The 25,928-nt window shown below is 41.6% G+C and overlaps 1 long non-coding RNA gene and 1 pseudogene across 1 annotated transcript in view; one reads left to right on the forward strand and one right to left on the reverse strand.

Annotated features, from left to right (window-relative positions):
• Positions 1 to 93: 93 nt before the first annotated feature.
• The window catches only part of LOC148001021 (uncharacterized), a 32,537-nt gene continuing 6,702 nt past the window's right edge, over positions 94 to 25,928 (forward strand). Inside the window, exons 1-2 of the long non-coding RNA XR_015638904.1 lie at positions 94 to 615; positions 5,849 to 5,979. This is a non-coding gene — a long non-coding RNA (uncharacterized LOC148001021). The remainder of the gene's footprint in view (positions 616 to 5,848; positions 5,980 to 25,928) is intronic.
• LOC148001022 (cytochrome c oxidase subunit 6B1 pseudogene) lies at positions 18,194 to 18,451 on the reverse strand (annotated as a pseudogene).

Here is a 25,928-nt window from a genome sequence, read left to right on the forward strand (position 1 = left end):
GCGCTGCATTCATTTGGCCAGGACCGGGAGAAGAGGGCGTTCTTGCCCGAACGAGGCAGAACGCAGGCGCGGAACCTTCTTTCCGTGGCCTTTGTGCGACATGAAGGGTTTTGCGCGTGTGCGCAACCATAGAGTTTGGAGAAGCGTTCTAGAGAGGCTATCAATTGCACCTTCCCTGGTGGTTTGGGCTTAAGGTTAACCAAATTAGTGCTACTGGATCTGCAGGTAGATCGCGAACTGTCGATCTGTTTTAGCGCTCCTAGCCCAGAGACTTTAAAATTAAACAAACGCCCAAGATACCTTTCTTTCACTAGAGTATCAGTCAATTAACAAAAATGGTCCGAAAAACTCCATGACATTGGACACGTTTTTAGGGCTACAGATAGGATTATCACTTTCTTCCCGCTCTTTTGCTCTGGGGTGTCCATTTTCTCCTGAAAATTCATATTCTGCCAGGTCTTTAAAAAAAAGCCAGCATCATTCCAACTCTCATCTGGAGCTCCGGCTGCTACCAGTTCTGCTTCCTCGAAGGAGGGGGCAGACCGCGATGCAAGTGTCTTGCAATGACAGCGCTACTGCAGAAAATACTTTATGAAAGTATTAAAAGGTACTTTAGTACTGAAAAGTACTAAAAAGTACTTTAAGGTTTAAACCTTACTCTTAGTTACTTTTCAGTCTTGAGGAGTCTCACAAAAATCTGTTCAGTGTTGTGAATAAATTGTGGTGGTGGTAGTGTTATAGCCGGACCATTCTCACACAAAAGGAGACTGGGACGAGCTCTTTATGAATTTGAAGTTTACACAGACCCGGCCAAGGGCACGCACTCACCACAAGTCTAGAGAGACGGCTCCGGTTAAAGACAGGTTTATAAAGGGAAAAAACACAGGTTCCATACTACCAGTAACGCTTGCGTTGGCAAGCACGACAGGATACAAACTTTTAACAAAAATGAAACACAGGTATAGTAAGTACCATGGCGTCTCTCCTTGATTAGGGAGCATAAAGCCTTCAGGTTACAGAAGCAGAACAATGCAGGTTAGTAATGATTCCCATAATTACCGTGTGTTTAAAAGTATGTTTCTTACTTCTATGCAAGCGCACCGCGTAGTGCAGTGCCCACAAAGGCCAGAAGAGGGAGTCGGGTGGATTCCCCCGGAATTGTAGAATTGTAGTTTTACAATTCTCTTGCACTGTAGGTGACTACAGATCCAGCCCCATCAAGCAAGCAAACAACCTAAAGGGTGAAAGGAACTGTTGGTGTAAAGTTCAAAAGTAAAGCGAAAGTTAGTTTGGGCATGGAAAAAAAGTAATTTCTGTTAACAATTGCCTTTATAAATTGGTATTTCCTAAAGGGGTATCTGAAGGAAATGTGATGCGTTTTGGGGTTTAGAGTAGTTGAAATAGCCTTAAGACTTTTCATAAGCATTGAGTTTTAATGAATTTTAATAAGCGTTCTGAAGGAGGAGAAGGGGTGTTTAGTTATGTGATGTATGTACCAATTGATATCTATGTACTATATTTCTCAAAGTGTGTTCAAAATATCTCACCTAACAATCTTTTTCTTTTTTCTTTTTCCAACAATCTTTTTCAAACGCTTTCGCTGTTGTTCTCATAGTTTGTAAGGTAAGTTTTCCCACTTTACCTGTTTTTTTTTTTACAGGAGAGGAAGCTGAATCAGGTGGGGAGGAGGAGAGCCAGAGAGGAGAGAGGTGGAAAGGAGAGGAGAAGTAGAGAGGGGGACAGAAGGGCAGGAGTAGAGAGGGAGGGAGGAGGGAGAGAGCTGAGCTACAAATATTAAATCTAATGAAACAAATCTGTACTGTGCTACCTGTCAGGCCCAGTAAATCAGCCGTGTCCCAAAAGAAACCAGGGTTTCTCAACCCAGCTAAGAGTTGAACTATTTACAGGAGAGCAAATTGCTGTATCTGGGGTCGCTTACATCTGAAAATTCCACTTCATTCATTGACCCTTCCAGGCAGTAAGGTTGGCTTCCACCTTCTGGAGACTGAAGAGGTAACTGGGAACAGAATCAGTGAAGCCAGGGACTGTTGGGTACAAGTCTCCAAACTGACCTTTAAGACATGAGTCTGCTGCAGGTATATGAGGAATGGTAGGAATCTTTATTCTAAGACTGGAGAACACAGTTTCACTCTACTGGGGAGGGGATATTTATTTGCTGATATCATAGATGGAATGATATCCCATTCCAGCTACATTCTACAAACATCCCCGAGGCTTCACACATTTTTGCTCTGTTCTAAGGATGTTCCAGGTCATTGCTCCTATTGTCTATTGTCCATTGTCCCATTGCTCCATTGTCAGGAGTCCTCTTTATTTCCATAGAAATATGCAAGCCCTCCAGTCTTATCCATTTATTTCTAATACTAGTTCCTAAGCCTGGGATTCACAGCCTTTAGGATGAGCCAAATGAGAAAAGTGAGAAATAAAATATTCACTGACTATGGGATTTACAGAGTCACCAGACTTGTTTCAGTTCTCCTCAGCTACCAGCATTGGTTCTGGAAGCTTTTCTACCATTGCTTGGTTCTGTCATCTCCTGTTCTTCTTGCTCTGCGTTTCTCTTTCCATAACCCTGCATACCTCTTTACTATGTATTAAGTGCCACACCACTCTAAGTCTCTGCTAATGTGCATCTCTCTGGCTAGTTTATGTGCCTTTGCAAACATGGACTGTGATCTTAATCATCTTTGTTTCTAGCAGAGTGCTAGGCACATCCTAGGGACTGTTTGTGAAACGGATAGATGGAGGAATTTAGTTTAAAAATCTATGAAAGCCTATAATTTATAGCATAAGAATATTTTCTTAGGACTGGAGAGATGGCTCAGCCATTAAAGGCTAGGCTCACAACCAAAACCAGAATATTTTCTTAGGTATAATATTAGGTAAAAACAACAATTGTATTTTTATTTACATAAATGTATTATTTGTTTCTTAGTGTATTTGAGCTCAAAACCCTCTAAATTAAATTGTCTTAATGATTGGACAGTTAGAAAAAGCTTGGAAGACCCTGTTTTGCTCCTCTTTTGCTGTGTCCAAACCATTATCACTTTCCATCTACTTTCTATCACTTTCCATCTACTCGTGACCATGACTTTCTAGAACAACACAGCAGCCATTTGGGAAGCTGGCAGTCCAGTTCACCCACTTAAAATCTTGGTATGGGGCTAGGAAGGTAACCTGGTGGGCAAAAGCATTTGCCACAAAAGCCTGAGGACTTGAGTTCAAGTTCTCATATAAAGTCAGGCAGCTGTCTCAAACAAGGTTGTCCTCTGGCCTCCACACTTACATGATTGCATGGTGTGCCCAAGTAGACAAGCGCGTGTGCACACGTGCGCACGCACACACACACACACACACACACACACACACACACACTCACAATTTAAAATAACTTATCATTGATAAGTATAATAATAAAAGATTACTATTTTCCCCTCCATCTTCAAGTCATTCTTTAGTGTAAAAGACTTAGAAGCCATCACTTCATCTTAATAAAATTTAAGACTAAACAACAGGGCTAGAGAGTCAGCTCAGTGGTTTAAAGCACTGTTGCTCCTGTAGAGGACCTGGGGTCAGTCCCCAGCACCCATATAGTGGCTCACAACCATCCACATTTCAAGTTCCATGGGATCTGATACTCTCTTCTAACTGAAGGTACCAGTTATGCATGTATTGCACATACATACATGCAGGCAAACTACTCAGATGCAAAATAAATCTAAAAAAGAATAAACCCAAACAAATTTTGTAGGGAATAGGGAGACAGCTCAGTGGGTAGAGTGGATGCCATGCAAGCCTGATATCTGAGTTTGAGTCCCAGAACCCACACAAAAATCCCAGGTGCAGAGGCACAGACCCATAATCTTATCACCACAGAGACAGAAACATGTAAATCCCCAGGGCGAACTGGTAGCTTAGGCAACTTGGTAAGCTCTGAACTGATGAGAGACCCTTCTGAAAAACAAAAACCAAGGTAGACTGCTCCTGAGAAACAACACCATGATTGGCCTCTGACCTCAATACACATGAACATATATTGAATGTACACACAACCACATACACTTATATACCTACATGACCACTAACTCACAATCCCACATATACAAAATACCCGCCAATAACAACAACAGATTCACAATTCTCCGTGGGCATTTTTAGGAAGGAAGCTAAGCGCTTGTTGTGGCTATAGGCCCTGGATCCATTCTGTTTATATTCCTCACATTCTCTGAGTGGACTCTATACACAGACAAAGAAGTGGGAAGAGTGGAAGAGCCAGAGGACAGGGAAGGCTCTGGGAAATGCTGTCTTTGAGACAAGACATGCTTATTGCATTCACGAACTCTGCAGCTGTGGCTCCCTGCACAAACTCAAGTCAACATTCCAACAGGTAGCACCAATGGGACTCAGTGGGTTACTAGCCAAAAAAGGAGAGGCATTAGATGAGAAAGATGTGTGTGTTGGAGGGGAGAAGGGGAAAGGAGTTAGGTACACATGATCAAGATGCATTGCTTACATGTGAGAAATTGCCAAACATGGAATAAAAGATATTCTGTTTTCTTAAAATGAAAGAGAAATGATCATTTGGAATCACTGTTGGTACATAAGGAATTACTGGTGTTTTTTTTTAAAAATAAACATTGACTCCTGAGACTTTGTTATTACCCATTATTGGTACCAGTTTTGAACTGGTGATGATGAGTCTTGGAGTTTTCTTTGTATGTATGTGTGTGTACATGTCCATATGTGCACATGTAAGGCATGCATACATGTATGCATGCATATGTATAAGGCCAACAGAGATTGACACTGAATGACTTCTTCAACAGCTCTCTGCCTCATCCCCCCCCCACTTTTCCAGTGAATTTTTATTTGTAGTTTCATCATGATTATCAGGTTCCCTGGGTAGGAACCATCATATACCCAGGCATATTACTCAGTGTTCTCTAGGACTATAATAGGACTTATAGAATGAATACATATATGGTATTATTAGAATGACTTACAAGCTGTGCTCTAGCTTGGTCTAGAACAGGTGGTTATCTTGTGGAATTTTCCCCTAATTAATTGAGTGAATAATAAAGACAAGATGCTAATCACCAGGCAAGGAAGAGGTGGGCCTTCCGGGTCCCAGAGAGAAAGAGGAAACTCAGGAGGAGAGTACTTCCTTTTTTGGATGGCAAGGCAGGATCAATAGGAGGTACCATGTAGACTGGGGACTGTTTGATCTGGTGGTGGAATCCACCAGAATCTACCACCAGAAGATTTCTAACATAGAATAGTTGATGAGTTTAGGATGACAGATTCCACATCCAGCAGCTGTGTCATCTGTTGATTCTAAACTAAGATTGTCTGGTATTTTCCATTTCCAGGCAATTCAACTGAGCAACAGAGCGTGGGTTGGTGAGAGTGCACCCCCCAGCTAGCCACAGAAATTTGGGAGTGCAAGGCGATTTAGCAGCAGCTAGCATGGGGGAACCGAGAGAGCGATTTTGTAGCTCTAGAGAGTCTGAGCCAGCATTGATGGGAAGGCGTTGGTAACAGGAGACATTCGGACTCAATCTCAGGCTCTGTACCAGGCTGGAAGCAGACTGAGACAGCCAGCAGGTGCCAAGCTGGCAACAGCATGGACTATTTGTTAATAATTATACGCTACATGGTTATGAACAGAAAGTCTAAGAATCTAGCAGTTTCTCAGTCCATGGGCTGGATGCCTCAGATTATCTGCAGTGTGTGCTGGAATCCTGAGGAAACAGGCCCCAATGCCAGGACAATGTCAAGACAAGAGCAAAAAGGAACTTAAGCCTCCATTTTCCATGTCCTTACATAGGCTTCCACAAGAAGGCATGGCCTGGCTTAGATCTGGATTAAAGATCTGAACTAAAGGTGCGTCTTGCTACCTCAAAGATCTGAATTAGAGGTGGATCTTCCCCCTTCAAATTAAGTGGACATCCTTCACAGGTATGCCTTCCATTCTCGTTAATTCCAGATGTAGTCAAGTTTACAACCAAAACTAACCACCACAATTCCACCCCTCGTCAGCTTAATTTACAATCTTATCTGCTTTATGTCATGTTGAATTTCCAAATGAAATCAATAACCAGGCCATAATAAAGACTAAACATTAAAACTATCCCATGTACAATTGCAAATGCAATATATATTTAATCAAGCCATAATCGCACCTACTATGATGTAACTAGCCCTTGTACCACCACAAACACATTATAAATTTACAATAGGTGGCAACGTCGCTTAAGGAACATCCTTTTAGTATCTCAAGCATAAATATGATAACCATTGATATTCTCTTAATTGATGTTACATCACAGGATAAAGAAATTGAGGAAAGAAAACACAAATACTTGTATAACTACATTCTTAACAATTATTGCAGAAGCATTTGTAGAGAGGATATGTTGTGTCTGTATGGATGTGGCATCTGTCAATAATAAATATGACGGCCTATGCCTTAGGCAGGAAATAGGAGGAGGAACATCCAGGAAGAAAAAGAGTTCCAGGCAGGAGATCCACCCAGGAAGATGTGATGAGTTAGACACATGGTACCTAAGCACAAGTGACCATCTGCATGGCAGAATATAGGCTAATTGAGTTACCAAAGTTATGATCTAGTCAGAGAAGAGCCTGGCTATATGACCAAGGTTTTTGTAAATTATATTTGAGTCTGAGTCTTATTTCTGGGAGCATGGGGCTAGGAGGAAGAATCAAACCAAACTTCTACAAACATTCATGTCAATTATAATCCTCTTTTACCACTGGTCACATGGCCTTAGCTGGTATTTCTAATCACCTTCTTCTACTACCCATTCAGTATTTCCTCCACCTGAAGCAAACACCTCAGCAGGGTTTTGGCTCTCTTTCCAGAGAAGTGATTCTTACCTTCCTTCCTGACAGGTCTGTGCCCTTTGTCACCCTGCCTGACTTACATTAGGGCTGCTGTAGTTTCCCATTGACTTTAATCACAGAACTCGGTAGCACCGAGAGAACTCCTTAAAGCCTGCACTCTAGACATAAACTGTCTTACCTCCACTGTGGAGCAGCAATCCAATTTCCCCATGGTAATCTGAATCTATCATACCTCCTAGCCTGTTATTCCCTTCTTAGCCTGTTGACTTAAGGGCATCAGAAACCTAATGTGGCCAGGGGAAGTCTGAACTTCTAGTCCAATGGAATGTTGTGGTTCCTGGCAGGAGCACCCTCCACCTCTGGAACTGAAATTTCTAGGCCAGCAGAACTTCAGGTTGCAGAAACAGGAAACAAGGATTTTCCTAGCGTTCACAAGGGCGATAGTGAGAGGAGCGATTTCCTTTTGCACCCCTTGATTCCTGAACCATATATCAGATGCTATATTCAGCATATACTGCCTTGTGGAGAACCCTGTCCCAGCACTACAGGCTGTGTACCTCATTGGAGTAGGAACTGTCTCTTCAAAGGCCATTCCATCTCTCTATCAGACCAGCTGCTTTGGGATGGTGGCAAACATGGGAAGACCAATGGATTCCATGGCTGTGAGCCAGCAGCAATGCCATAACAGTGGACAGGACAGATAATGGTTTTGGCATCACATGCAGAAAAGACAAATCCATAACCAGAAAAAGTATCACTCTAGTAAGGAAAAAGGATTATCCTTTTTATGGAGGAAATGGCCCAACCTGCCACCAGGGAATGGTGCCATATCTGGGGCTCAGTGTTGGTCTCTGCTGTTGGCAGATCTGGCACTCAGCAGCAGCTGTAGCCAGGTGAGCCTTGGTGAGTGGATGACTGTGTCGTAGAGCCCATACAATACCCCCATCTTGGCCACCATGGTCAGTTTGTTTATGGGCCCATTGGATAGTGACAGGAATGACTGGGAAAAGAGGCTGACTCTCCACAGAATGGGTCATCTTATCTACTTGATTATTGAACCCTTCCTCAGCTGAAATTGCCTTTTTGATGAACATCTGCATGGAACATGAGTATCTTCATATCCTTTGCTCGTTTTTAGAGATCTATCCACATACTTTTCCCCCAGATGTCTTTTGCATCAGTTTCCCAATGATATTTTTTTCCAAGTCATTGACCATCCAGCCAATCCATTGGCCAATGTTCATGAATCAGTGAACATCTGGCTATTTCTCCTTTGGAACAAAATGCATGGCCATGTATACTGCCCAAAGTTCTACCCACTGTGAATTTTTCCCCTCCCCAGTGTCTTCCAGGGTTGTCCCAAAAAGGAATTGTAATGCAGCAGCTATCCACCTCTGGGTAGTGTCTGCATAGTGTACAGAGCCATCAGTAAGCCAGCTCTAGTCTTCTCTTCCTCAGTCAGCCAATCACAGGGCACATCCATAAGGATATAGATGCATGCTTGGCAGCAGACAGCATTATAACAGGAGTAGAAACCAGACACATTTGGGAAACTTTTTTGTATAACTTGCTTGTGCCTTCAGGACCTGCTCAGCCCTGATCACATACATACCAATTCCATTTGATAATGGATTGCTACTGTGAACATCATACTTTATGATTTGGTGAGTCATATAATGCCCAGCTCATGATGGGAAGCTCAGATTGCATGGTTAGTGGCCCATTTTCAAACATTCAGTGTCCACTAAGACCCAACAGCAGGCCAAGAGCTGCCTTTTTCAAAGGGAAAATAATTGTCTGAAGATGATGGTAGAGTCTTGCTCCAAAATCCCAAAGGTCTCTTCTGTGATTCACCTATAGCGCGGCCTGCCAAAGGCTCCAAATAGCATCTCTATCTGCCATTGACATCTCAAGTACCATTGGGTCTCCTGGATCATGTGGTCCAATTGGTAAAGCAGCCTGTAAAACAACCTGAATCTGTTGAAGAGCCTTCTGTTCTAGGTCCCACTCAAAATCAGCATCTTTCTGGTTCACATGGTATATAGACTAGAGTAACACACCCAAGTGAGGAATGTTATTTCTCCAGAATCCAAATAGACCTACTAAACATTGTACTTCTTTCTTTGTGGGGGGGAGGGACCATATGCAATAACTTACCCTTCATCTTGGAAGGAATATCTCTGCATGCCCATACTACTGGACTCAAGAATTTTAATGAGGTAGACAGCCCTTGAATTTTGGTTGGGATTTATTTCCTCTGATGCACATATGTGTTACCAAAAAGTCCAAAGTGATTTCTTCCTACTGCTCTCTTGGTCCAATCAAGCACAATATCATCAATATACTGCACCATTGTGATATTTTGTGGTAGAGCTCAACTCAGGGCCCAACTAAACATATTGCATTTAATTCATCCAACTGCAGCAGCATCTCCAGACCAAAAGAGCGACAACAAAGCTCTTCAAATGTGCGGGTGTGCCCTCACCATTTTGTGTCCTGTAGGGTTAGTGAGGGTCAGTCTTCTGGGCCTTCCCATTGCAGAGGATTAGGTTTTATACAGCATACCCACTCTAGCATTGCACTTTCCATGAGCCTCAAAAATGCCCTCGTCGACAATAAGCCAAAGGATATCAGGCAACTCCAACTCCTTTTCAGGAAGCCATTTTTTGAGAAATGCTTCAACCAACCATTCACACAAACTTTTGGTACACTTTTTTTTGTTTTGTTTTGTTTTTTTCGGAGCTGGGGACTGAACCCAGGGCCTTGTGCTTGCTAGGCAAGTGCTCTACCACTGAGCCAAATCCCCAACCCGATACACTTTTTTTAATTGTGGGAGATTCCATATTAAACCTAGAGTCTTCAATTAGAGGACCCATATCAATAAACCCAGCCTGTCCCGCGTGCGACTTCCCGCCGGCAAGAAACACGTGGGTACATAGAAATCCTTACTGTGACCAACTTTATTATAATCTTATAGAGGAAGGCCCGCCTTGCCAACATGGCGCGCTTATATACACCCTAGTGCGGCACATCCACACCTGATTGGTTGTTTACCCATGATCTCATAAGGCACGCCCCGGAGTGGGCAAACTCTGGCACGAAGGCACTCTTGCACATGTGCACAGTTAACTTCCTGAAAGGGAGCCGGCTGGCGCGGCGAAGGCTGGCGCCATCTTGTAATGGCGGAGGCTACCCTGGCCTTCCACGTGGGGCACAGTGGAAGCCAGCGCCATCTAGTGGTGGTGAATGTTATTGTGGCCCTCTACATCTCACCCTTATAATTTATATAATTTTATAGCAGTCATGATCACCCTATCACGTGCAATGAGGAAACCTCAGCGATGTGGAAGGGCTGATCAAAGGAACAATGAGTCTCTCTCATCCCAGTGCAATGGATCCACAGATCCATGGGATGCAGGAGCAGTGAACTCAGATACCGACTAATTCCTGAGCAAGATAACCAAATTCCAGGGGAGGCCCCTTGTACAATGGCCACAAGTGCTTGAGTGATAATGGCCTTGTCACGTTTCTGTTGAGATCTGAGTTTGCAAACCAACCAAGTATGAATACTGATCCACAGCATAGGGCTGCACCAGACAGAGCCACTCCCGATAAGTAGTGGGCACCTCATTTGGTCCTCCTCAGCTGTTACCATCAAGGGCCGTAGTCAAGCCGCTCCTATAATAAAATTTAGAATTCCCAATTGTTAGTAACTACTCCAGAAAGTTCACCCACTGTACTTGTCTAACAATAGATTGGGGGAGGATAACTCCAGACACTGCAGACACAATGTCTGTAGCAGTAATGGCTGCTACAATAGCAGCGAAAGTGTCAAGGTCTTTTCCAGGACAGTTCAGGATCAGTCATTTTTCTCTGGAACAACCAGCAGACAATGGAACCATTTCTGAGCTCTGTATAACCAGGACAGAGTTCCCCAGTCCACTGTAGCTTTACGCAGGTAGCATTCCTGTAAAGCTACAGTCTGTAAAATGACCAGTTAAGGCAGCAAGAGTCACCAGGGAAAATGAAGGGGGCAGCAACGGCTGGAGTCCAGTCTTCTCCAGCAAGCAGCAGTGTACAGAGGGTCAGAGCAGGCCATAGTGGGACGGGACACACGCAGCGGTAACACTGACTGCAGCAATGGCAAAATCTCTGTGATGACAAAGGATGAAGGGGAATCTTCTATCTTCCTCTCAGGGCAGAGGAATGACTCCAGGGACCCAAACCAGGAGAGCTGAATCTTTATGCAACCAGGATCAGCAAGTCTCAGCAACCACTCAGGCAGCTGGCACACTCTTGTAGCATCCTGTAGAAAAAACACAAACATTCCCTCTTCCCCATATAAAATATCTGGACAGGATCATGTCAATAAGTGGATCTCTCTATTTCACCTAGGCAGAAGTATGCCTAGTTGTAGGGTGCCATAAACTTTGGCATCCAAAATTTTAAAATTGAAATAAAAGGAGCATTATTTAGCATACAGGGATAACTCCCCCTTTTTATTTATTAAGATATAGTAAAGATATTATTTATTAAGGTAAGTCCTTGAGGATTAAATTGAGGACACTGAGCACTTGTATTTATTTTTTTCTTTTTTTTTTTCTTTTTTTTCGGAGCTGGGGACTGAACCCAGGGCCTTGCACTTGCCAGGCAAGCACTCTACCACTGAGCTAAATCCCCAACCTCGAGCACTTGTATTTATAAATTGACTTGTATACCAAATTATTGTCTCCAGCATTATTGTTTTGGATATATAAAGAATGAGATTTTTTGACTAATTGTTCCTATGTAAGGCCTATAATCTGTCTGGTATCTTGTCCTCCCTTGCTAAAGAGCCCAGGCAATCCAGTTTGAGTTCTTAAATGTCCTATAAAGGAACAGTACTTAGTGCTCTTAACCACTAAGCCATTTCCCTAGCACCTCACAAACTTTATTTACCTAAACATAGCATTAATTAGAAATGTCAAATCTTGTAAATATCATCTAGATTCAGTCTTACTAGAAATCCCTGAGCTGGCAGGGTGAGGCTGGGAGTTGAAAGTGAGCAAGTGGAGTCTTCCTCTTTTCGTGAGGGTGTGTTATCAACTCCATTACCATTTTTAAAGAGCTGGGTCTATGGTTTTGTTTAGTTGTCTGAGCCAGAGCACTGAAAGGACAGTGAGTTGTCAGACAATTTACACTGAAATCACTCACTGATTTTAAGTAGAAAACCTGTCTCTAATAAAGCATTAAGTAATTGAAATCAATTGTAAACCACAAGCCACACATTGGCTATCAGTATGTGAATAGAAAGTTTGATTTAAAAACAGTGGCTAAACTACAGAATTTAATAATCTGTGTTGAAGCAATAGAAACTCAAGAGAATAAACAAGTGCTCCAATCATACATGTAGCCTTTTCATTAGATGAACCACCTATAAATACAGTAAGCGCATTTCCTATGGGTTGTATGCACAAATATACAGGAAGTACAAAAGCATGTAAAGAGTAAAATTATCAATTTTGTCTGAAAAATTTGTATATGTAATAGGCCAAATATCAGTATTTTGTAGTAACCAATTAACTGTTGTTTGGAAATAAGATATGTTTTACCAGGTTTCTATTCAAAATACTTCTATGACTCCAGTCCACAACTGTGTACTAACACAGCTGAAGCTTTATCTCCAATGTGCATAACAAAGACCTAAGTCGTCTGGTAGGGTGAGGTACTTAGCCAATTAACATATCCTTAGAAGCTTAAAATTAGCTTCAAATATTCTTATCTGGAGTAGTGTAACAGCTACTCCCCAAATATAAAAGCTAATTTTGAGAGCAAAGGTTTGTAGTAAAAATTTCCATATACATTGAAAGATTTAAATTCTAACTTCTTACACTGAAGAAGCAACAAAATTACCTAATATAAGGCTGTTAGCAATCCTCTAAATCTATCCTGAAATGGCAGTTGGAGTAAGTAAACTGGCTGTAATGTTCTCACAAGTTCCAAAACCTCATCAATCCTTCGTAAATCTTGTAACAATCTCTACCTGTATGATTTTTCCTTAATTAAAAATAAGTTTGAGTTAGTCAATGTAACACTGGCAATCCTAAATCACAATCCTTAAGTTCTCTTTGTAACACCAGAGCACAACCACAAGGTCACCTGAGTTCTAATTACATGACTAGGCAGCTGTCCTTAGGGCAGTGGAAATTAGCATCAAAATACAGATAGCTTTAGGGCAAACCACAACTTTGGAAAGCAAAACTCGCTTGGCAGCTGTTCTTGGGGCAGCGGAATTAGCATTAAAATACAGATACAAAGTTTGACTGCCAAATCTTATATATGAACGCACGATGGTGCGGTCTCCAATACCTCAACAAAGAGACAATGTTCTAAATTCTTTTAGAAGCCTGGTTTCTAGGATAAGAATTCCATAAAAATATTATTTCAATTTAGACCTGTTTCCCTAGGTTGGCCCATGCCACATGTTATCTAGAATGACTTCATCCAGATTACCAGCTTTATGTCAACCTTCTGTTACCAATATTATACCTTTTTAACCATATCCAATAACTTGAAAGCCAATAGTCCATAACCAAGGCAAGTAGAGCATATTTATACATTTAAAACCAATGAGAAACAAAATTGAAGTGGCTACACATATCTTTAATATTTAGACCAAACACCATTTTTACCTTTTTAGCTATGATTTTAAGAGAAGCACCTTGTCACCTGTTGAGTCAAATAATACGTCAGGGATCTCTCTAAGAGAAACAGCTATCAACTCTTGTATCGAAGAAGCTGAGAAGCTGTTGGCGCCTTTAAGATCAGCTCGTGTAGACGCTTAGCCTCTGGGCAGCTTCTCCAGCTAATCTAGACACCTGGCTCCAGGCACAGGGCTCCAAAGACCTGATTGAAACTGTTTTTTATTCATTTGTTCCCTTTTGAAACGAGTTAAAACCAAGTCAAGGTGTGAACGACCGGCAGATAAAGTTTTTACCATTTTTTCTTTTGAACATGAAACATAAAACATTTAAACAACAAGAAATAAAAACCACAGACATACACTGACAGACATGGGGACATCCTGGTGCACCAGAGACAAACAATAGACAAAGAGGGAAAAACCAGATGGTGTTCACCGCGACTATCCACTCGAGTGGAGTCGATATGGGCGATGGATTGTCTCAATTCCTGGACTAGTCCACCAACGTGTTGAAACCCAATTCCTGTAAGATACTGAGATATATTATCTGAGCAGAACGACTGACATTCGCCAATGGTATGGAAGTGAATATTTTTACTCAAAACCCAATTACATTAACTCCATCAGGCTGTGCACGGGCACTGAGATGTCCTTTTGTTTGATTCTCCTGAATAAATTTTCAGGTGGTCTGCTTCTATCAACTCTGATCAGTATGACTCTATAAAGCTGTCGAGTCAGTGCAGGGACGCCACGGCATCCCCAGAGCCAGCGCCGGAGCTTAAGCACACTTCTAACAGGCACAAAGACAAAATTTTTCTCCCAAAATGCTGTGTTCCTTTTATCTCCTCCGTTCTCCTCACCCGGGGCGTTCTTTCCCCAATCTTTCGCTTCCGAATTGGAAGGGCCTGGTGCTTGAGATCGGTCAGGATCCTTTTCTCATTGCAACTTTTCACTACCCTCTGTTTCTGAGATGCTTCGGCCTTCCCCCAACACTCTCCACTTTGCTGTTACAGCTGGGCAGTTCCCACGCGACCTCTGACGCCGTTTGGCGGTAACTAGAAACTCAAAGGTCAATAGAAACAACCCGAGGGCTGCCAGAGCAACCATAGCGGCTCCTGGCGCGTCCGGCAGAGGACTGAGCAGGAACAGATCAAGGCTAAACATGGTCTCTCAGGGTCTTAACCCCACTCACAGCTTCTGGACTTCTTCCGTGAAACGGAGCCTCCTCTTGGCACCGGCGATGATGTAGCTTTTTTGTTCCGGGTTTCGGCACCAAATGTCCCACGCACGACTTCCCGCCGGCAAGAAACACGCGGATACATAGAAATCCTTACTGTGACCAACTTTATTATAATCTTATAGAGGAAGGCCCGCCTTGCCAACATGGCGCGCTTATATACACCCTAGTGCGGCGCATCCACACCTGATTGGTTGTTTACCCATGATCTCATAAGGCACGCCCCGGAGTGGGCAAAGACCTGGCACGAAGGCACTCTTGCACATGTGCACAGTTAACTTCCTGAAAGGGAGCCGGCTGGCGCGGCGAAGGCTGGCGCCATCTTGTAATGGCGGAGGCAATCCTGGCCTTCCACGTGGGGCGAGTGGAAGCCAGCGCCATCTAGTGGTGGCGAATGTTATTGTGGCCCTCTACACCAGCCTGATCCAGTTTTATGTTTCTTCCACCATTATTATACACTCTTAAAATCCATTCCATCACGTATTCTCCAGACTTTTGCTCGCATGAATTAGCAAACTCATTAAGCTCCTTAGTAGTGTAACATACCTCCACATGTACTACACTTTCTTCTTCCACTCTAGAAATCTGCTTTGCTTTGAGTCTGGTTATAAGTCTAGATGCAACTACTGATGGGCCCTGAGGGTAATCAGTTCTATCTTGCCTAGCATCTCCTTCAGAGAAAGTCACTTCTGGCTTAGCAGACAATGAAGGATTAATTTCCTCAAAGGTGAAAAGGACAATATTTTAAGGGACAGAGCTGACAATAGAGAGACTACTCCCTCAGGTCACATAAACCCTTGAGAGTTGAAGAGCTCCAAGTTCTCAGGTTCTACAGAGTGAGTCCTCCTACACATGCCCACCTCTTCTGACTGGTTTTGTGTCCACCTGACACAAGCTGGAGTTATCAAGAGAAAGGAGCCTCCTGTGAGGAAATGCCCCCATGAAATTCAACTGTAAGGCATTTTCGCAAATAGTGATCAAGGGTGGGAGGGTCCATTGTGGGTGGTGTCATCCCTGGGCCAGTAGTCCTAGGTTCCATAAGAAAGCAAGCTGAGCAAGCTAGGGGAAGGAAGCCAGTAAGTAACATCCCTCCATGGCCTCTGCATCAGGTCCTGCTTCCTGATCTGCTTGAGTTCTAGTCCTGACTTCCTTTGGTGATGAACAGCAAACCAAACTTCTACAAAACCTTTCCTCCCCAACTTGCTTCTCGGTCATGATGTTTGTGCAGGAATAGAAACCCTGACTAAGACAAATTGGTACCAGCATAGTGGGGTATTCCTGTGACAACATGACCATGTTTTGGGGGAGGATTGCGGGAGGACTTTGGAACTTTGGAGCCATTGGGTGTTAAGAGCTCTGTAGGATGTTGTGTAGGGGCTTGGAAGATTACGTTGAGAACTGTGCAAACAATGGAGGCCTGGCTTGTGAAATTTCCCAAGGAAGATTAAAGACCCTTATCAGGGCTGTTGCTGTTTTGATTGTGAAGATTCTGTGGTTTTGGTTAGATGGGGCTGAAGAATCAGCTGTGATTAACAAGATGCCAGAACTACTAAAGCAAAACCTTTGCATTACTGGGACAATTGATGCTGGTCAGCTGGAGCTAAGAAATTAGCAGAGAATAAGAAGAGACCAGCATCACTAAGGTGAAATCTAATGTTTCCTGAGAGCACAGAGAAGGTATGTTTCAGAGGCAATGTTTGTACCTCATGTTAGCAGCCAGACTTGGTAATGTATATGAATCACCCAGGTGACACTGGTTTTAAAACATGAAGGGGTAGCAGCTGGTGTTTGGCACTGTTAGAGGCCAGGAGAGGCCATTGTTGAAGGTGCAGCCTTAGTGGCCGTTGAAGGCCCAGGACTGAAGGGGTCATGCAAAGAAGTTGATGCTTAGCACCATGAAAAGAGCCTATGAGAGGCTATTTGTGAAAGTGCAGTCCAGTTGCAGCAGAAGACAGTGGTGTTTCGGAGATGCCAGTACCATGAGATGACCACTGAGAACAGCAGCAGCTGTGCAGTAAAGGCAGCATCCAGGTAGGCATGGTGCAGGAGGAGCTGAGAGTTCTACATCTTCATCTGAAAGCTGCTAGCAGAATACTGGCTTCCAGGCAGCTAGGTCTAGGATATTAAGGTCCACACCCACAATGACATACCTACAACAACAAGTGCTACTAATAGTGCTAATAGTGCTACTCCCTGGCTCAAGCGTATGCAAACCATCACACCATCCCATGTTACAAGATCCCATTTTTTTTTTTACCCATTAATGTCCCTACTTTAACCACTGACACCCTTCAAGGCTGGGACCTAAATTTTCCCTGTAATTCAGCCAACATTATATTGAGGGCTTTGGTTTGACTTTCTGCAACTTGGGCTCTGCGGCTGCTGGAGAGAAAATTCTCTTCCAGGGCACACTTTAGACTTTTATGTGTATCTAGAGCCAGGCGGTTCTTGTTCATCATATTCTGAGATGCTGGAAGTTGTTTAATTTTATCATAGACTTCACTCCTATCCTTTATCGATTTATCCAGAGACACTAAAGGCAGCTGAACAGCATCATTACTTATTTTCCCACAACAGAGTCAATAAATCGGCTGCCACCCACGATTGGTTCATCAGGATAATCAAATGCATTTATCATATTAAGTTTGTAAAATAGTTCACACCATGGGCTTTCAGTACTCTCCAAGCTTCGCAAGAGACTTCAGTAAATGCAGGCATTAACAAATTGGAAAGCCTATTTCAGATACTTAAAAGATCCACTCTTCCTTACACTTGTGTTACTGTAGAACTACTTCTGGTGCCAAAATATGTATTAGTCTAGAGTGACAGAATGTATAGAATGAATCTGTCTGTCTGTCTATCTATCTATCTATCTATCTATCTATCTATCTATCTATCTATCATATATTAGAATGATGTACAAGATGTAGTTTAAATCTAACAATGGGTGGTTATGAACAGAAAGTCTAAGAATCTAGTAGTCCATAGGGCCGGATACCTCAGATGATCTGCGATGTGTGCTGGAATCCTGAGGAAACAGGCCCCAATGCCAGGGAAGAAATGGACTTGCTGTCAAGACAAGAGCAAGCAAAGAACTTAAGCCTCCATTTTCCATGTCCTTACATAGGCTTCCAGCAGAAGGCATGGCCCAGCTTAGATCTGGATTAAAGATCTGAACTAAAGGTGCATCTTGCTACCTCAAAGATCTGAATTAGAGGTAGATCTTCCCCCTTCAAATTAAGCAGAAATCCCTCATAGCTCCATTTTGGTGTTTTAGTTAATTCCAGATGTAGTCAAGTCAACAACCAAGGCTAGCTATCACGCTGGTGCCCCCCTTTACTTTCTGGGGAGAAGGACAGAAAGCAGAGGAGAGGTGGAGCAGAGGCAAGTCAGATCTTTTCAGGAGCTGTGCCTTCCACTCTGAGGTCATCCCAGGCTGAGACCCAGGATATAGAGCATGTACACATGCAGGTACTGCTCACATACAGACTACACTACCTTTTGTGTTTTGTGATCATTGCCTTCTCATGGTGGTGAAAGCCCAGGTAGTTCTGCCAACAGTTCCTGGTCTCATTCTTGTTTAGGAAGCAGCTGTCAAAGGGAGCAGTCTTATAGTTCTTGATTGTAATCTCCATGTCTTCAACCATGGTGCTGACTCCCTAGTAACATACAGGTCACTAAAACCAGACAAGCAAGTTGGCCAACTATAGATCTTCACATTTCTTTCCTCCTCCTCCTCTTCTTCCTCCTCCTCCAAGTCCAATCCCCAATCCTCATCTCCAGGTCCATAGCAGACCTTTTGCTGTGGCCTCCTCACTCTCTACCGACGTTTCTGACTAACAAAGCAGTTCCTGGGGGAACACCCTGTATTTCTCCCTCTTAAGAGCCCCTTCAGCACCATCCACAACTCACCCCTATTCCTAAATATCAAGTTCCAATGCCCAAACACACATTTTCCCTGGAATCTCCAGTGGCCACGCCTATCAGGATCCCAGAAGAATTTCCTACCAGGCAATACAGCCACCACACTCTCCTAAGACCAGAGAAGAAACAGAAACCAAGGAGCAAAGTATCTACTCAACAAAGACAAGGACAGATCAACACCTAGATTCAATAATCTTCCCAATTCCAGATGCCTAAACACTATGGTAAGAACATAACCAGTAACAGACAGAACAGTATGTCTCAACTAGAGCTCTACAGTGGACCCTGAGTATTCCAACACAGCTGAAGCACAGGAAAAAGACCTACAAACAGCCTTTGTGAATATGATAGAGGTCCTTAAAAAGGAAATGAATAAATCCCTCAAAGAAATCTGAGACAACTCTGGAAATGAAAAAATTAGGAACTTGAACAGGAACCACAAAGGGAAGCTTCACCATCAAAATACAAGAGATGAAAGAGAGAGTCTCAGCCACTAAAGAACCAATAGAAGAAATGAATGAACCAGTCAAAGAAAATGTGAAATATAAAAAAAAATACTGATACAAAATATTCAGGCAATCTGGGGCACTAAGAAAATACCAAATATAATAATATAGGAAAGCAAAGAATCTCAGATCAAAGGTGCAAAAAATATTTTCAACAAAATCATAGAAGAAAATTTCCCTAACCTAAAGAAGGAGATTTCTCTAAAGGTACAAGAAGGATACAGAACATCAAACAGACTGGACAGGAAAAGAAAAGTCCCCTGGCATATAGTAACTAAAACACAAACCATACAAAACAAAGAATATTAAGAGCCGCAAGGGGAAAAGAGAAAGTAGCATATAAAGGAAGAACTATTAAAATTACACCTGATCTCTCAGTGGAGACTCTAAAAGCCAGGGGGGTCTGGACAAATGTGCTGCAGATTCTGAAACCACCAATGCCAGCCCAGCATAACTTTACAATACTCTACTCAGCAAAACTTTAAATAACTATATATGGAAAAAATAAGATAAAACCAAATTTAAGCAATATCTATCTATATAAATCCAGCCCTACAGAAGATGCTAGAAAGAAAAACTTCAAACTAAAGTGGTTAAATATAGCCAAGAAAACATACAGAATTAAATAATCCCAGACCAGCAAAATCAAAACAGGGAAGCACACAATAACAACAAAATAACAAGAATCAACAATTATATATTGATACATTTCAACATAATCACATCAATCCCCCAATAGAAAGATACAGAACAACAATGGAATCGGAAACAGGATTCATCCTGAAGCTACTTCCAAGAAACACATCTCATATCAAGAATAGATATTACCTCAGGGTAACAGATTGGGAAAAGATTTTCCAAGCAAATGGACTTAAGAAGCAAGATGGTATAGCCATTTTAATATCTGGCAAAATAGACTTCAAACCAAAACTAGTCAGAAGAGATAGAGAAGGACACTATATACTAATCAAAGAAAGATCCACCAAGAGGACATTACCATTGTTAACATTTATGCATTAAACACAGGACACTCAAGTTTGTAAAGGAAACACCACTACAGCTTAAATCACATAACAATCCTCACACAGTGATAGTGGGAGACTTCAATACCCAACTCTGGCAAATAGATAGGTTATTCAGACAAAACCTAAATAGAGAAATGCTGGAGCTACCTACATTATAAACCAAATGGACCTAATAAATATTTCCAGTACATTTCACCAAAACACAAAGGAATATACCTTCTTATTAGAACCGTTCATTCGCTAAAACTGACCACTTACTCAGATATAAATCAAGTCTCAACAGACACAAGAAAATTGAAATAGCACCGTGCATCCCATCTAAACACCACTGATTAAAACTGGTTATCAGTAGTAAGAGAAGACTTACAAACTTGTGGAAACCATACAGCTCTCTACTGAATGAAAAATGGGTCAAAGACAGAAATTAAAGACTTTCTAGAATTGAATGAAAATGAATACACAATATACCCAAACTTAAGGGGCACAATGAAGGCTGTTGTAAGAGGCAAGTTCTCAGCACTAAGATCTTATATTAACAACTTAACAGCACACCTGAAAGTTCTAGAACAAAAAGAAGAAATCACACTAAAAGGAGTAAATAGCAAGACATTAACAAATTTGGGGCTGGCAAGATGGCTCATGGGTTAAAAGTACTGGTTGCTCTTCCAGAGATCCTGAGTTCAATTCAATTCCCAGCAACCACATGATGGCTCACAACCATCTATAAGGGGATTCAATGGCCTCTTCTAGCAGGTGAGTATATGTGCAGTAGAGCACTCATACGTTAAATAGAGAAAATTTTAAAGAGAAGAAATTAATGAATTCAGATCTGAAATCAATAAAAGAGAAACAACAACAAAGCAATACAAAGAACCAATGAAACAGCTGTTTATTTCAAAGAACCAATAAGATAGACAAACCTGTATTCAAATTAACTAAAACACTGAGAGAATACCCAAATTAACAAAATCAGAAACAAAAGGGGGACATAACAAGAGACACCAAAGAAATTCAGAGAATCGCAATGACATATTTTAAAAACCTGTGTTCCAACAAATTGGAAAATCTAAAAGAAATGGATAGTTCTCTCAACAAGTGGAACTTAAGTTACATCAATATCAGCAATTTAAACAGACCTGTAAGCTCTGGGGAAATAGAAGCGGCCATTAAAACAAATAAACAAACAAACCAGGACCAGATGGATTTAGCACAGAATTCTACCAGACATTCAAAGAAGAATTAATTCCAATACTTCTCAAATTCTCAAATAAGTTCACAAAATAGAAACAGAAGGAACTTTACTCAATTCATTTTTTTACCCTGATGCACAAACCACATAAAGACCCAACAAAGAATTATAGAACAATTTCCTTTAGGAACATAGATGCAAAAATACTCAAATACTTTCAAACTAAGTCCAAAAATGCATAAAAAAGATCATCCACCATGATCAAGTAGGCTTCATCCCAGAAATGCAGAGATGGTTCAACATACATAAATCAATAAATATAAGTTACCATATAAAAAGGCCAAAAGACAAAAACAATATGATTGTTTCATTACATGCAGAAAAGGCCTTTGACAAAATCTAACACCTCTTCATTATGAAGGTCCTGGGGAGGATAGGGATACAAGGGACATACCTCAACAGAATAAAGGCAGTTTACAGCAAGCCCATAGCCAATATCAACCCAAATGGAGAAAAACTCAAAACAAATCCACTAAAATTAGGAACAATGCAAGACTGTCTATTCTTCTCATACCTGTTCAACATAGTTCTTGAAGTCTTAGCTAGAGCAGTAAGACAACTGCAGGAGATCAAGGGGATACAAATTGGAAAGGAAGAAGTGAAAGTATCTTTATTTGCAGATGATCTGATAGTACGCATAAATCACTCTAAACATTCCACCAGAAACTCTGATGGCTGTTAAACACTTTCAGCAAAATTGCTGGATAAAAACTTAGGCCATGAAAATCAGTAGCCCTTCTATCTACAAATGGCAAACAGACTGAGAAAGAAACCAGAGAGACAGCACTTTTCACAACAGCCTCAAATAATATAAAGTATCTTGTGGGTAACTCTAACCAAGAGGTTGAAAAACTTGAACAGTAAAAAGTTCAAGTTGTGGAAAAAGAAATTGAAGAATATATCAGAAGATGGAAAGATCTCCCATGCTTGTGGATCAATAGGATTAGCATAGTCAAAATGGCCATCCCATCAAAAGCAATATACTGATTCAATGCAATCCCCATCAAAATTCTAACACAGTTCATCACAGATCTCGAATAGACAATTTTCAGCTCCATATGGAAATACACACACACACACACACACACACACACACACACACACACCCCTCCCTCAGCCCGGAATGCTCCCCCCCCAAAAAAAACCAGATAGCCAAAACAATCCAGAATAATAAAAGAACTGTGGGAGGTATCATCCTGATTTCAAGCTCTACTACAGAGCTATAGTAATAAAAACAGCATGGCATTAGCATAAAAACAGACACACTGATCAATGGAATCAAATTGAAGAGCCAGACATAAACCTACAGACCTATAGACATCTGTTTTGTTTGTTTGTTGTTCATTTTTTGTTTTTGTTTTTAATAAAGGAGCCAGAAGCACATACTGGGGTGGGGGTGGGGGGGAACAACATCTTCAACAAATGGTGCTGATCAAACAGGATAACTGTATATAGAAGAATCCAAATAGATCCATATTTACCACCCTGCACAAAACTCAAAATGGATTCAAGACCTCAACATAAATCCAGATATACTGATTCTGACAGAAGAGAAAGTAGGGAATAGCCTTGAACTCACTGATACAGCAGAAGACTTTTTGAACAGAGCACTGATAGCACAGGCACTAAGTTCAACAATTAATAAATGGGACCTCAGGAAACTGACAAGCTTAGCAGCAGCCTACAAAATGAAAAAAGTCTTTTGCCAACTGCATATCCAATATAGGGCTAATATTCAAAATATATGAAGAACTTAAGAAACTAGATATTAAGGAAACAAATAATTCAATTTATAACTAGGGCATAGACCTAAATGGAGTCCTCAATGAAGAAAGCCAGAATGGCTGTGAAAACACTTAAATAAATATTCACCATCCTAGCCATCCGGGAAATGCAAATCAAAAATACTTTGAAATTTCATCTTACATCTGTCAGAATGGCTATGATCAATAAAACAAGTGATAGCTTATGCTAGAGAGGATGTGGAGTAAGGGAAACACTCATTCATTGCTGGTGGGAGCAAACTTGTACAGTCTCTTAGAAAATAGTATGGTGGTTCCTCAGGAACATGAGAATTGATCTACCTCAAGATCTAGCTATACCACTCTTGGGCATATACCCAAAGGCCACTTCATACTACCACAAAGCACTTGCTAAACCATGTTCATTGCTGCTCTAGTCATAATTAGAAATTAGAAACAACCTATATGTCTCTCAATAGAAGAATGTATAAAGAAAATGTGGGACATTTATACACTGGAGTACTACTCACCTGTTAAAATACAAGGACATCATGAAATTTGAAATTACATGATGGAACTAGAAAAAATCATCCTGAGTGAGGTAACCCAGACACAGAAACACAAACATGGTATGTACTCCTTTATATGTGGATATTAGCTATTAAGTCAATAATAATCAAGCTATCATCCATAGAACCACAGAGATTAGGTATAGGGTAAGAGACTGGAGACTACAGGTAGGTTTTTTGGTTTTTGGCTTTTGGGTTTGTTTGTTTGTTTGCTTGTTTTTATAAAAGAAAATATAATAGTTAAGGATGGAGGGAGAAGTCTGGATTGGGAGGATCAACAGGGGAGGGGGAAGTGAGAGGGAAATGAGATACGGAATACAGGGAGGGACAACTAAAATTAAGGGCCATTTGAGAAGGGAGGTGTGATAACTGTATACATTAGAAGCATCCTAAAATGCATACATACGTGAATGCAACTCAAGTGAAATCACATACTAATGAGGGAGACAGAGTCCCAACTAGCCACCTCTTGTCAACATATAGAGCTGCAAGTACTGGAATTGGGTTACATCTAATTGAGATGTTGGCCAAAGGGGTCCCATGGGACTCTTCAAACAACCCAGGCTGTTGCCAACACTATAGGTTGTCCTCAAACTGACAGCAAGGTCCCATTGCTGAAACCAACACCTACATATTTCATTGAACATTGAGAAGTCCAGCTAGTACCTACATAGAGTTTTTACCTACATGTTAGCACCTTTTGTAGAGAAATTTTAATCCCAAAATATGACTGCTCGAGCAAGGGATCACATCCAAAGATCTTCTAGGTCTATGTGATCCAACCGGACTACAGACACACCCTTGGTATGCACATTTAATCTTAAGCAATGATGTACAATTAAGGGACAGACAGTGACAATCAGAAAGATTTGACAGGATGAGTCAGAGGTAGAATATGGCCAACTCTCAGGAGAACATCACAGGAAAGGTAGAAGAAGAACAGCACACAGAGAGAGGGGGAAGCGGGGGAGAGGGAGAGAGAGGCAGTTTTACCAGAACAGTTTTACAGAGACAGGTTGCAAGTGAGGACAGAACTAACCAGATAATGAGAAGGAGCCAGAAGGTTAGAACAGATTCCCAGAGTTACTTTGAGGCCAAGCAGAGCAATTCAGTTTGAAGCTGAGAGAAGCCAGTTTGAATCCATCAGCTTTGGAGAGGAGTTTGAGCCAGAACCGATGAGTTAAACCAGCCAGCCAGAGTTCAGAAAGAACTAGAAAAGGTGAGCTTATTGAGCATTAAACCTCTGAGACAATTATCTCTGATAAATAAGTTATTTATACAGTCTCTTGTACAAGAAGATACTCTGAATGCTACCAAAGGAGAAATAAACACCAACCAAACCATAAACCCTTTGATCTACAATGGTGTCCTACCTGCAGGATATGCTAGGGCAATTGTCGGTGGGGGTGAAAGCCTGCGGGAGGCAATGAGGGGGGAAAAAGCTGTGGGAGAACCAATCGATATCTGATTTGATTTAAAGCCTATACCACAAGATGGAACCCATACCCAACATTGCGTGGATAACCAAAAGTCAGAGACTAGATAGCACAGAGACCTGAGGTAAAACAAAATACTACTATTCTTTAAAAAAAAAAAGTAACAATAAAATGACTCCTCGTGACATTCTGTTACATTCATAAATCAGTGTCTAGCTCAGCCTTATTTTATCATCATAAAAGCTTCCTCCTGGAGCAGTTGGGAACAAATACCCACAGCCAGACATGATGCAGAGAGGGAGAGACCTGAAAACACCAACTTGTAAACTGGATATCACTACCAAATCCCTCCCTTTAGGGCTCAGGTAACCCATCAGAACATGAGGTGAAAACAGGCAGAAGGGATGGAGGACCAAGAAAACAAGGCCCTCTGAATCAACATGGTCAAAGTTCATACGAACTCACAGAGACTGAGGAAACATGCTGGGGCCTGCCCAGGGCCTAATGGTACTGCCTCCAGGCCTGGTGACATCAGTATGAACCTTGGAACTTACATGATAGAAGTGAAAACCAACTCCTACACACTGTCTTCTACTATCGCACATACCCTATGGCATGTGCATATGTGCATGCAACACACACACACACACACACACACACACACACACACACA

The sequence above is a fragment of the Rattus norvegicus genome, chromosome 15 (genome assembly GCF_021556685.1).
Source record: "Rattus norvegicus strain SHRSP/BbbUtx chromosome 15, alternate assembly SHRSP_T2T, whole genome shotgun sequence".
NCBI classification, from domain to species: Eukaryota; Metazoa; Chordata; class Mammalia; order Rodentia; family Muridae; genus Rattus; species Rattus norvegicus.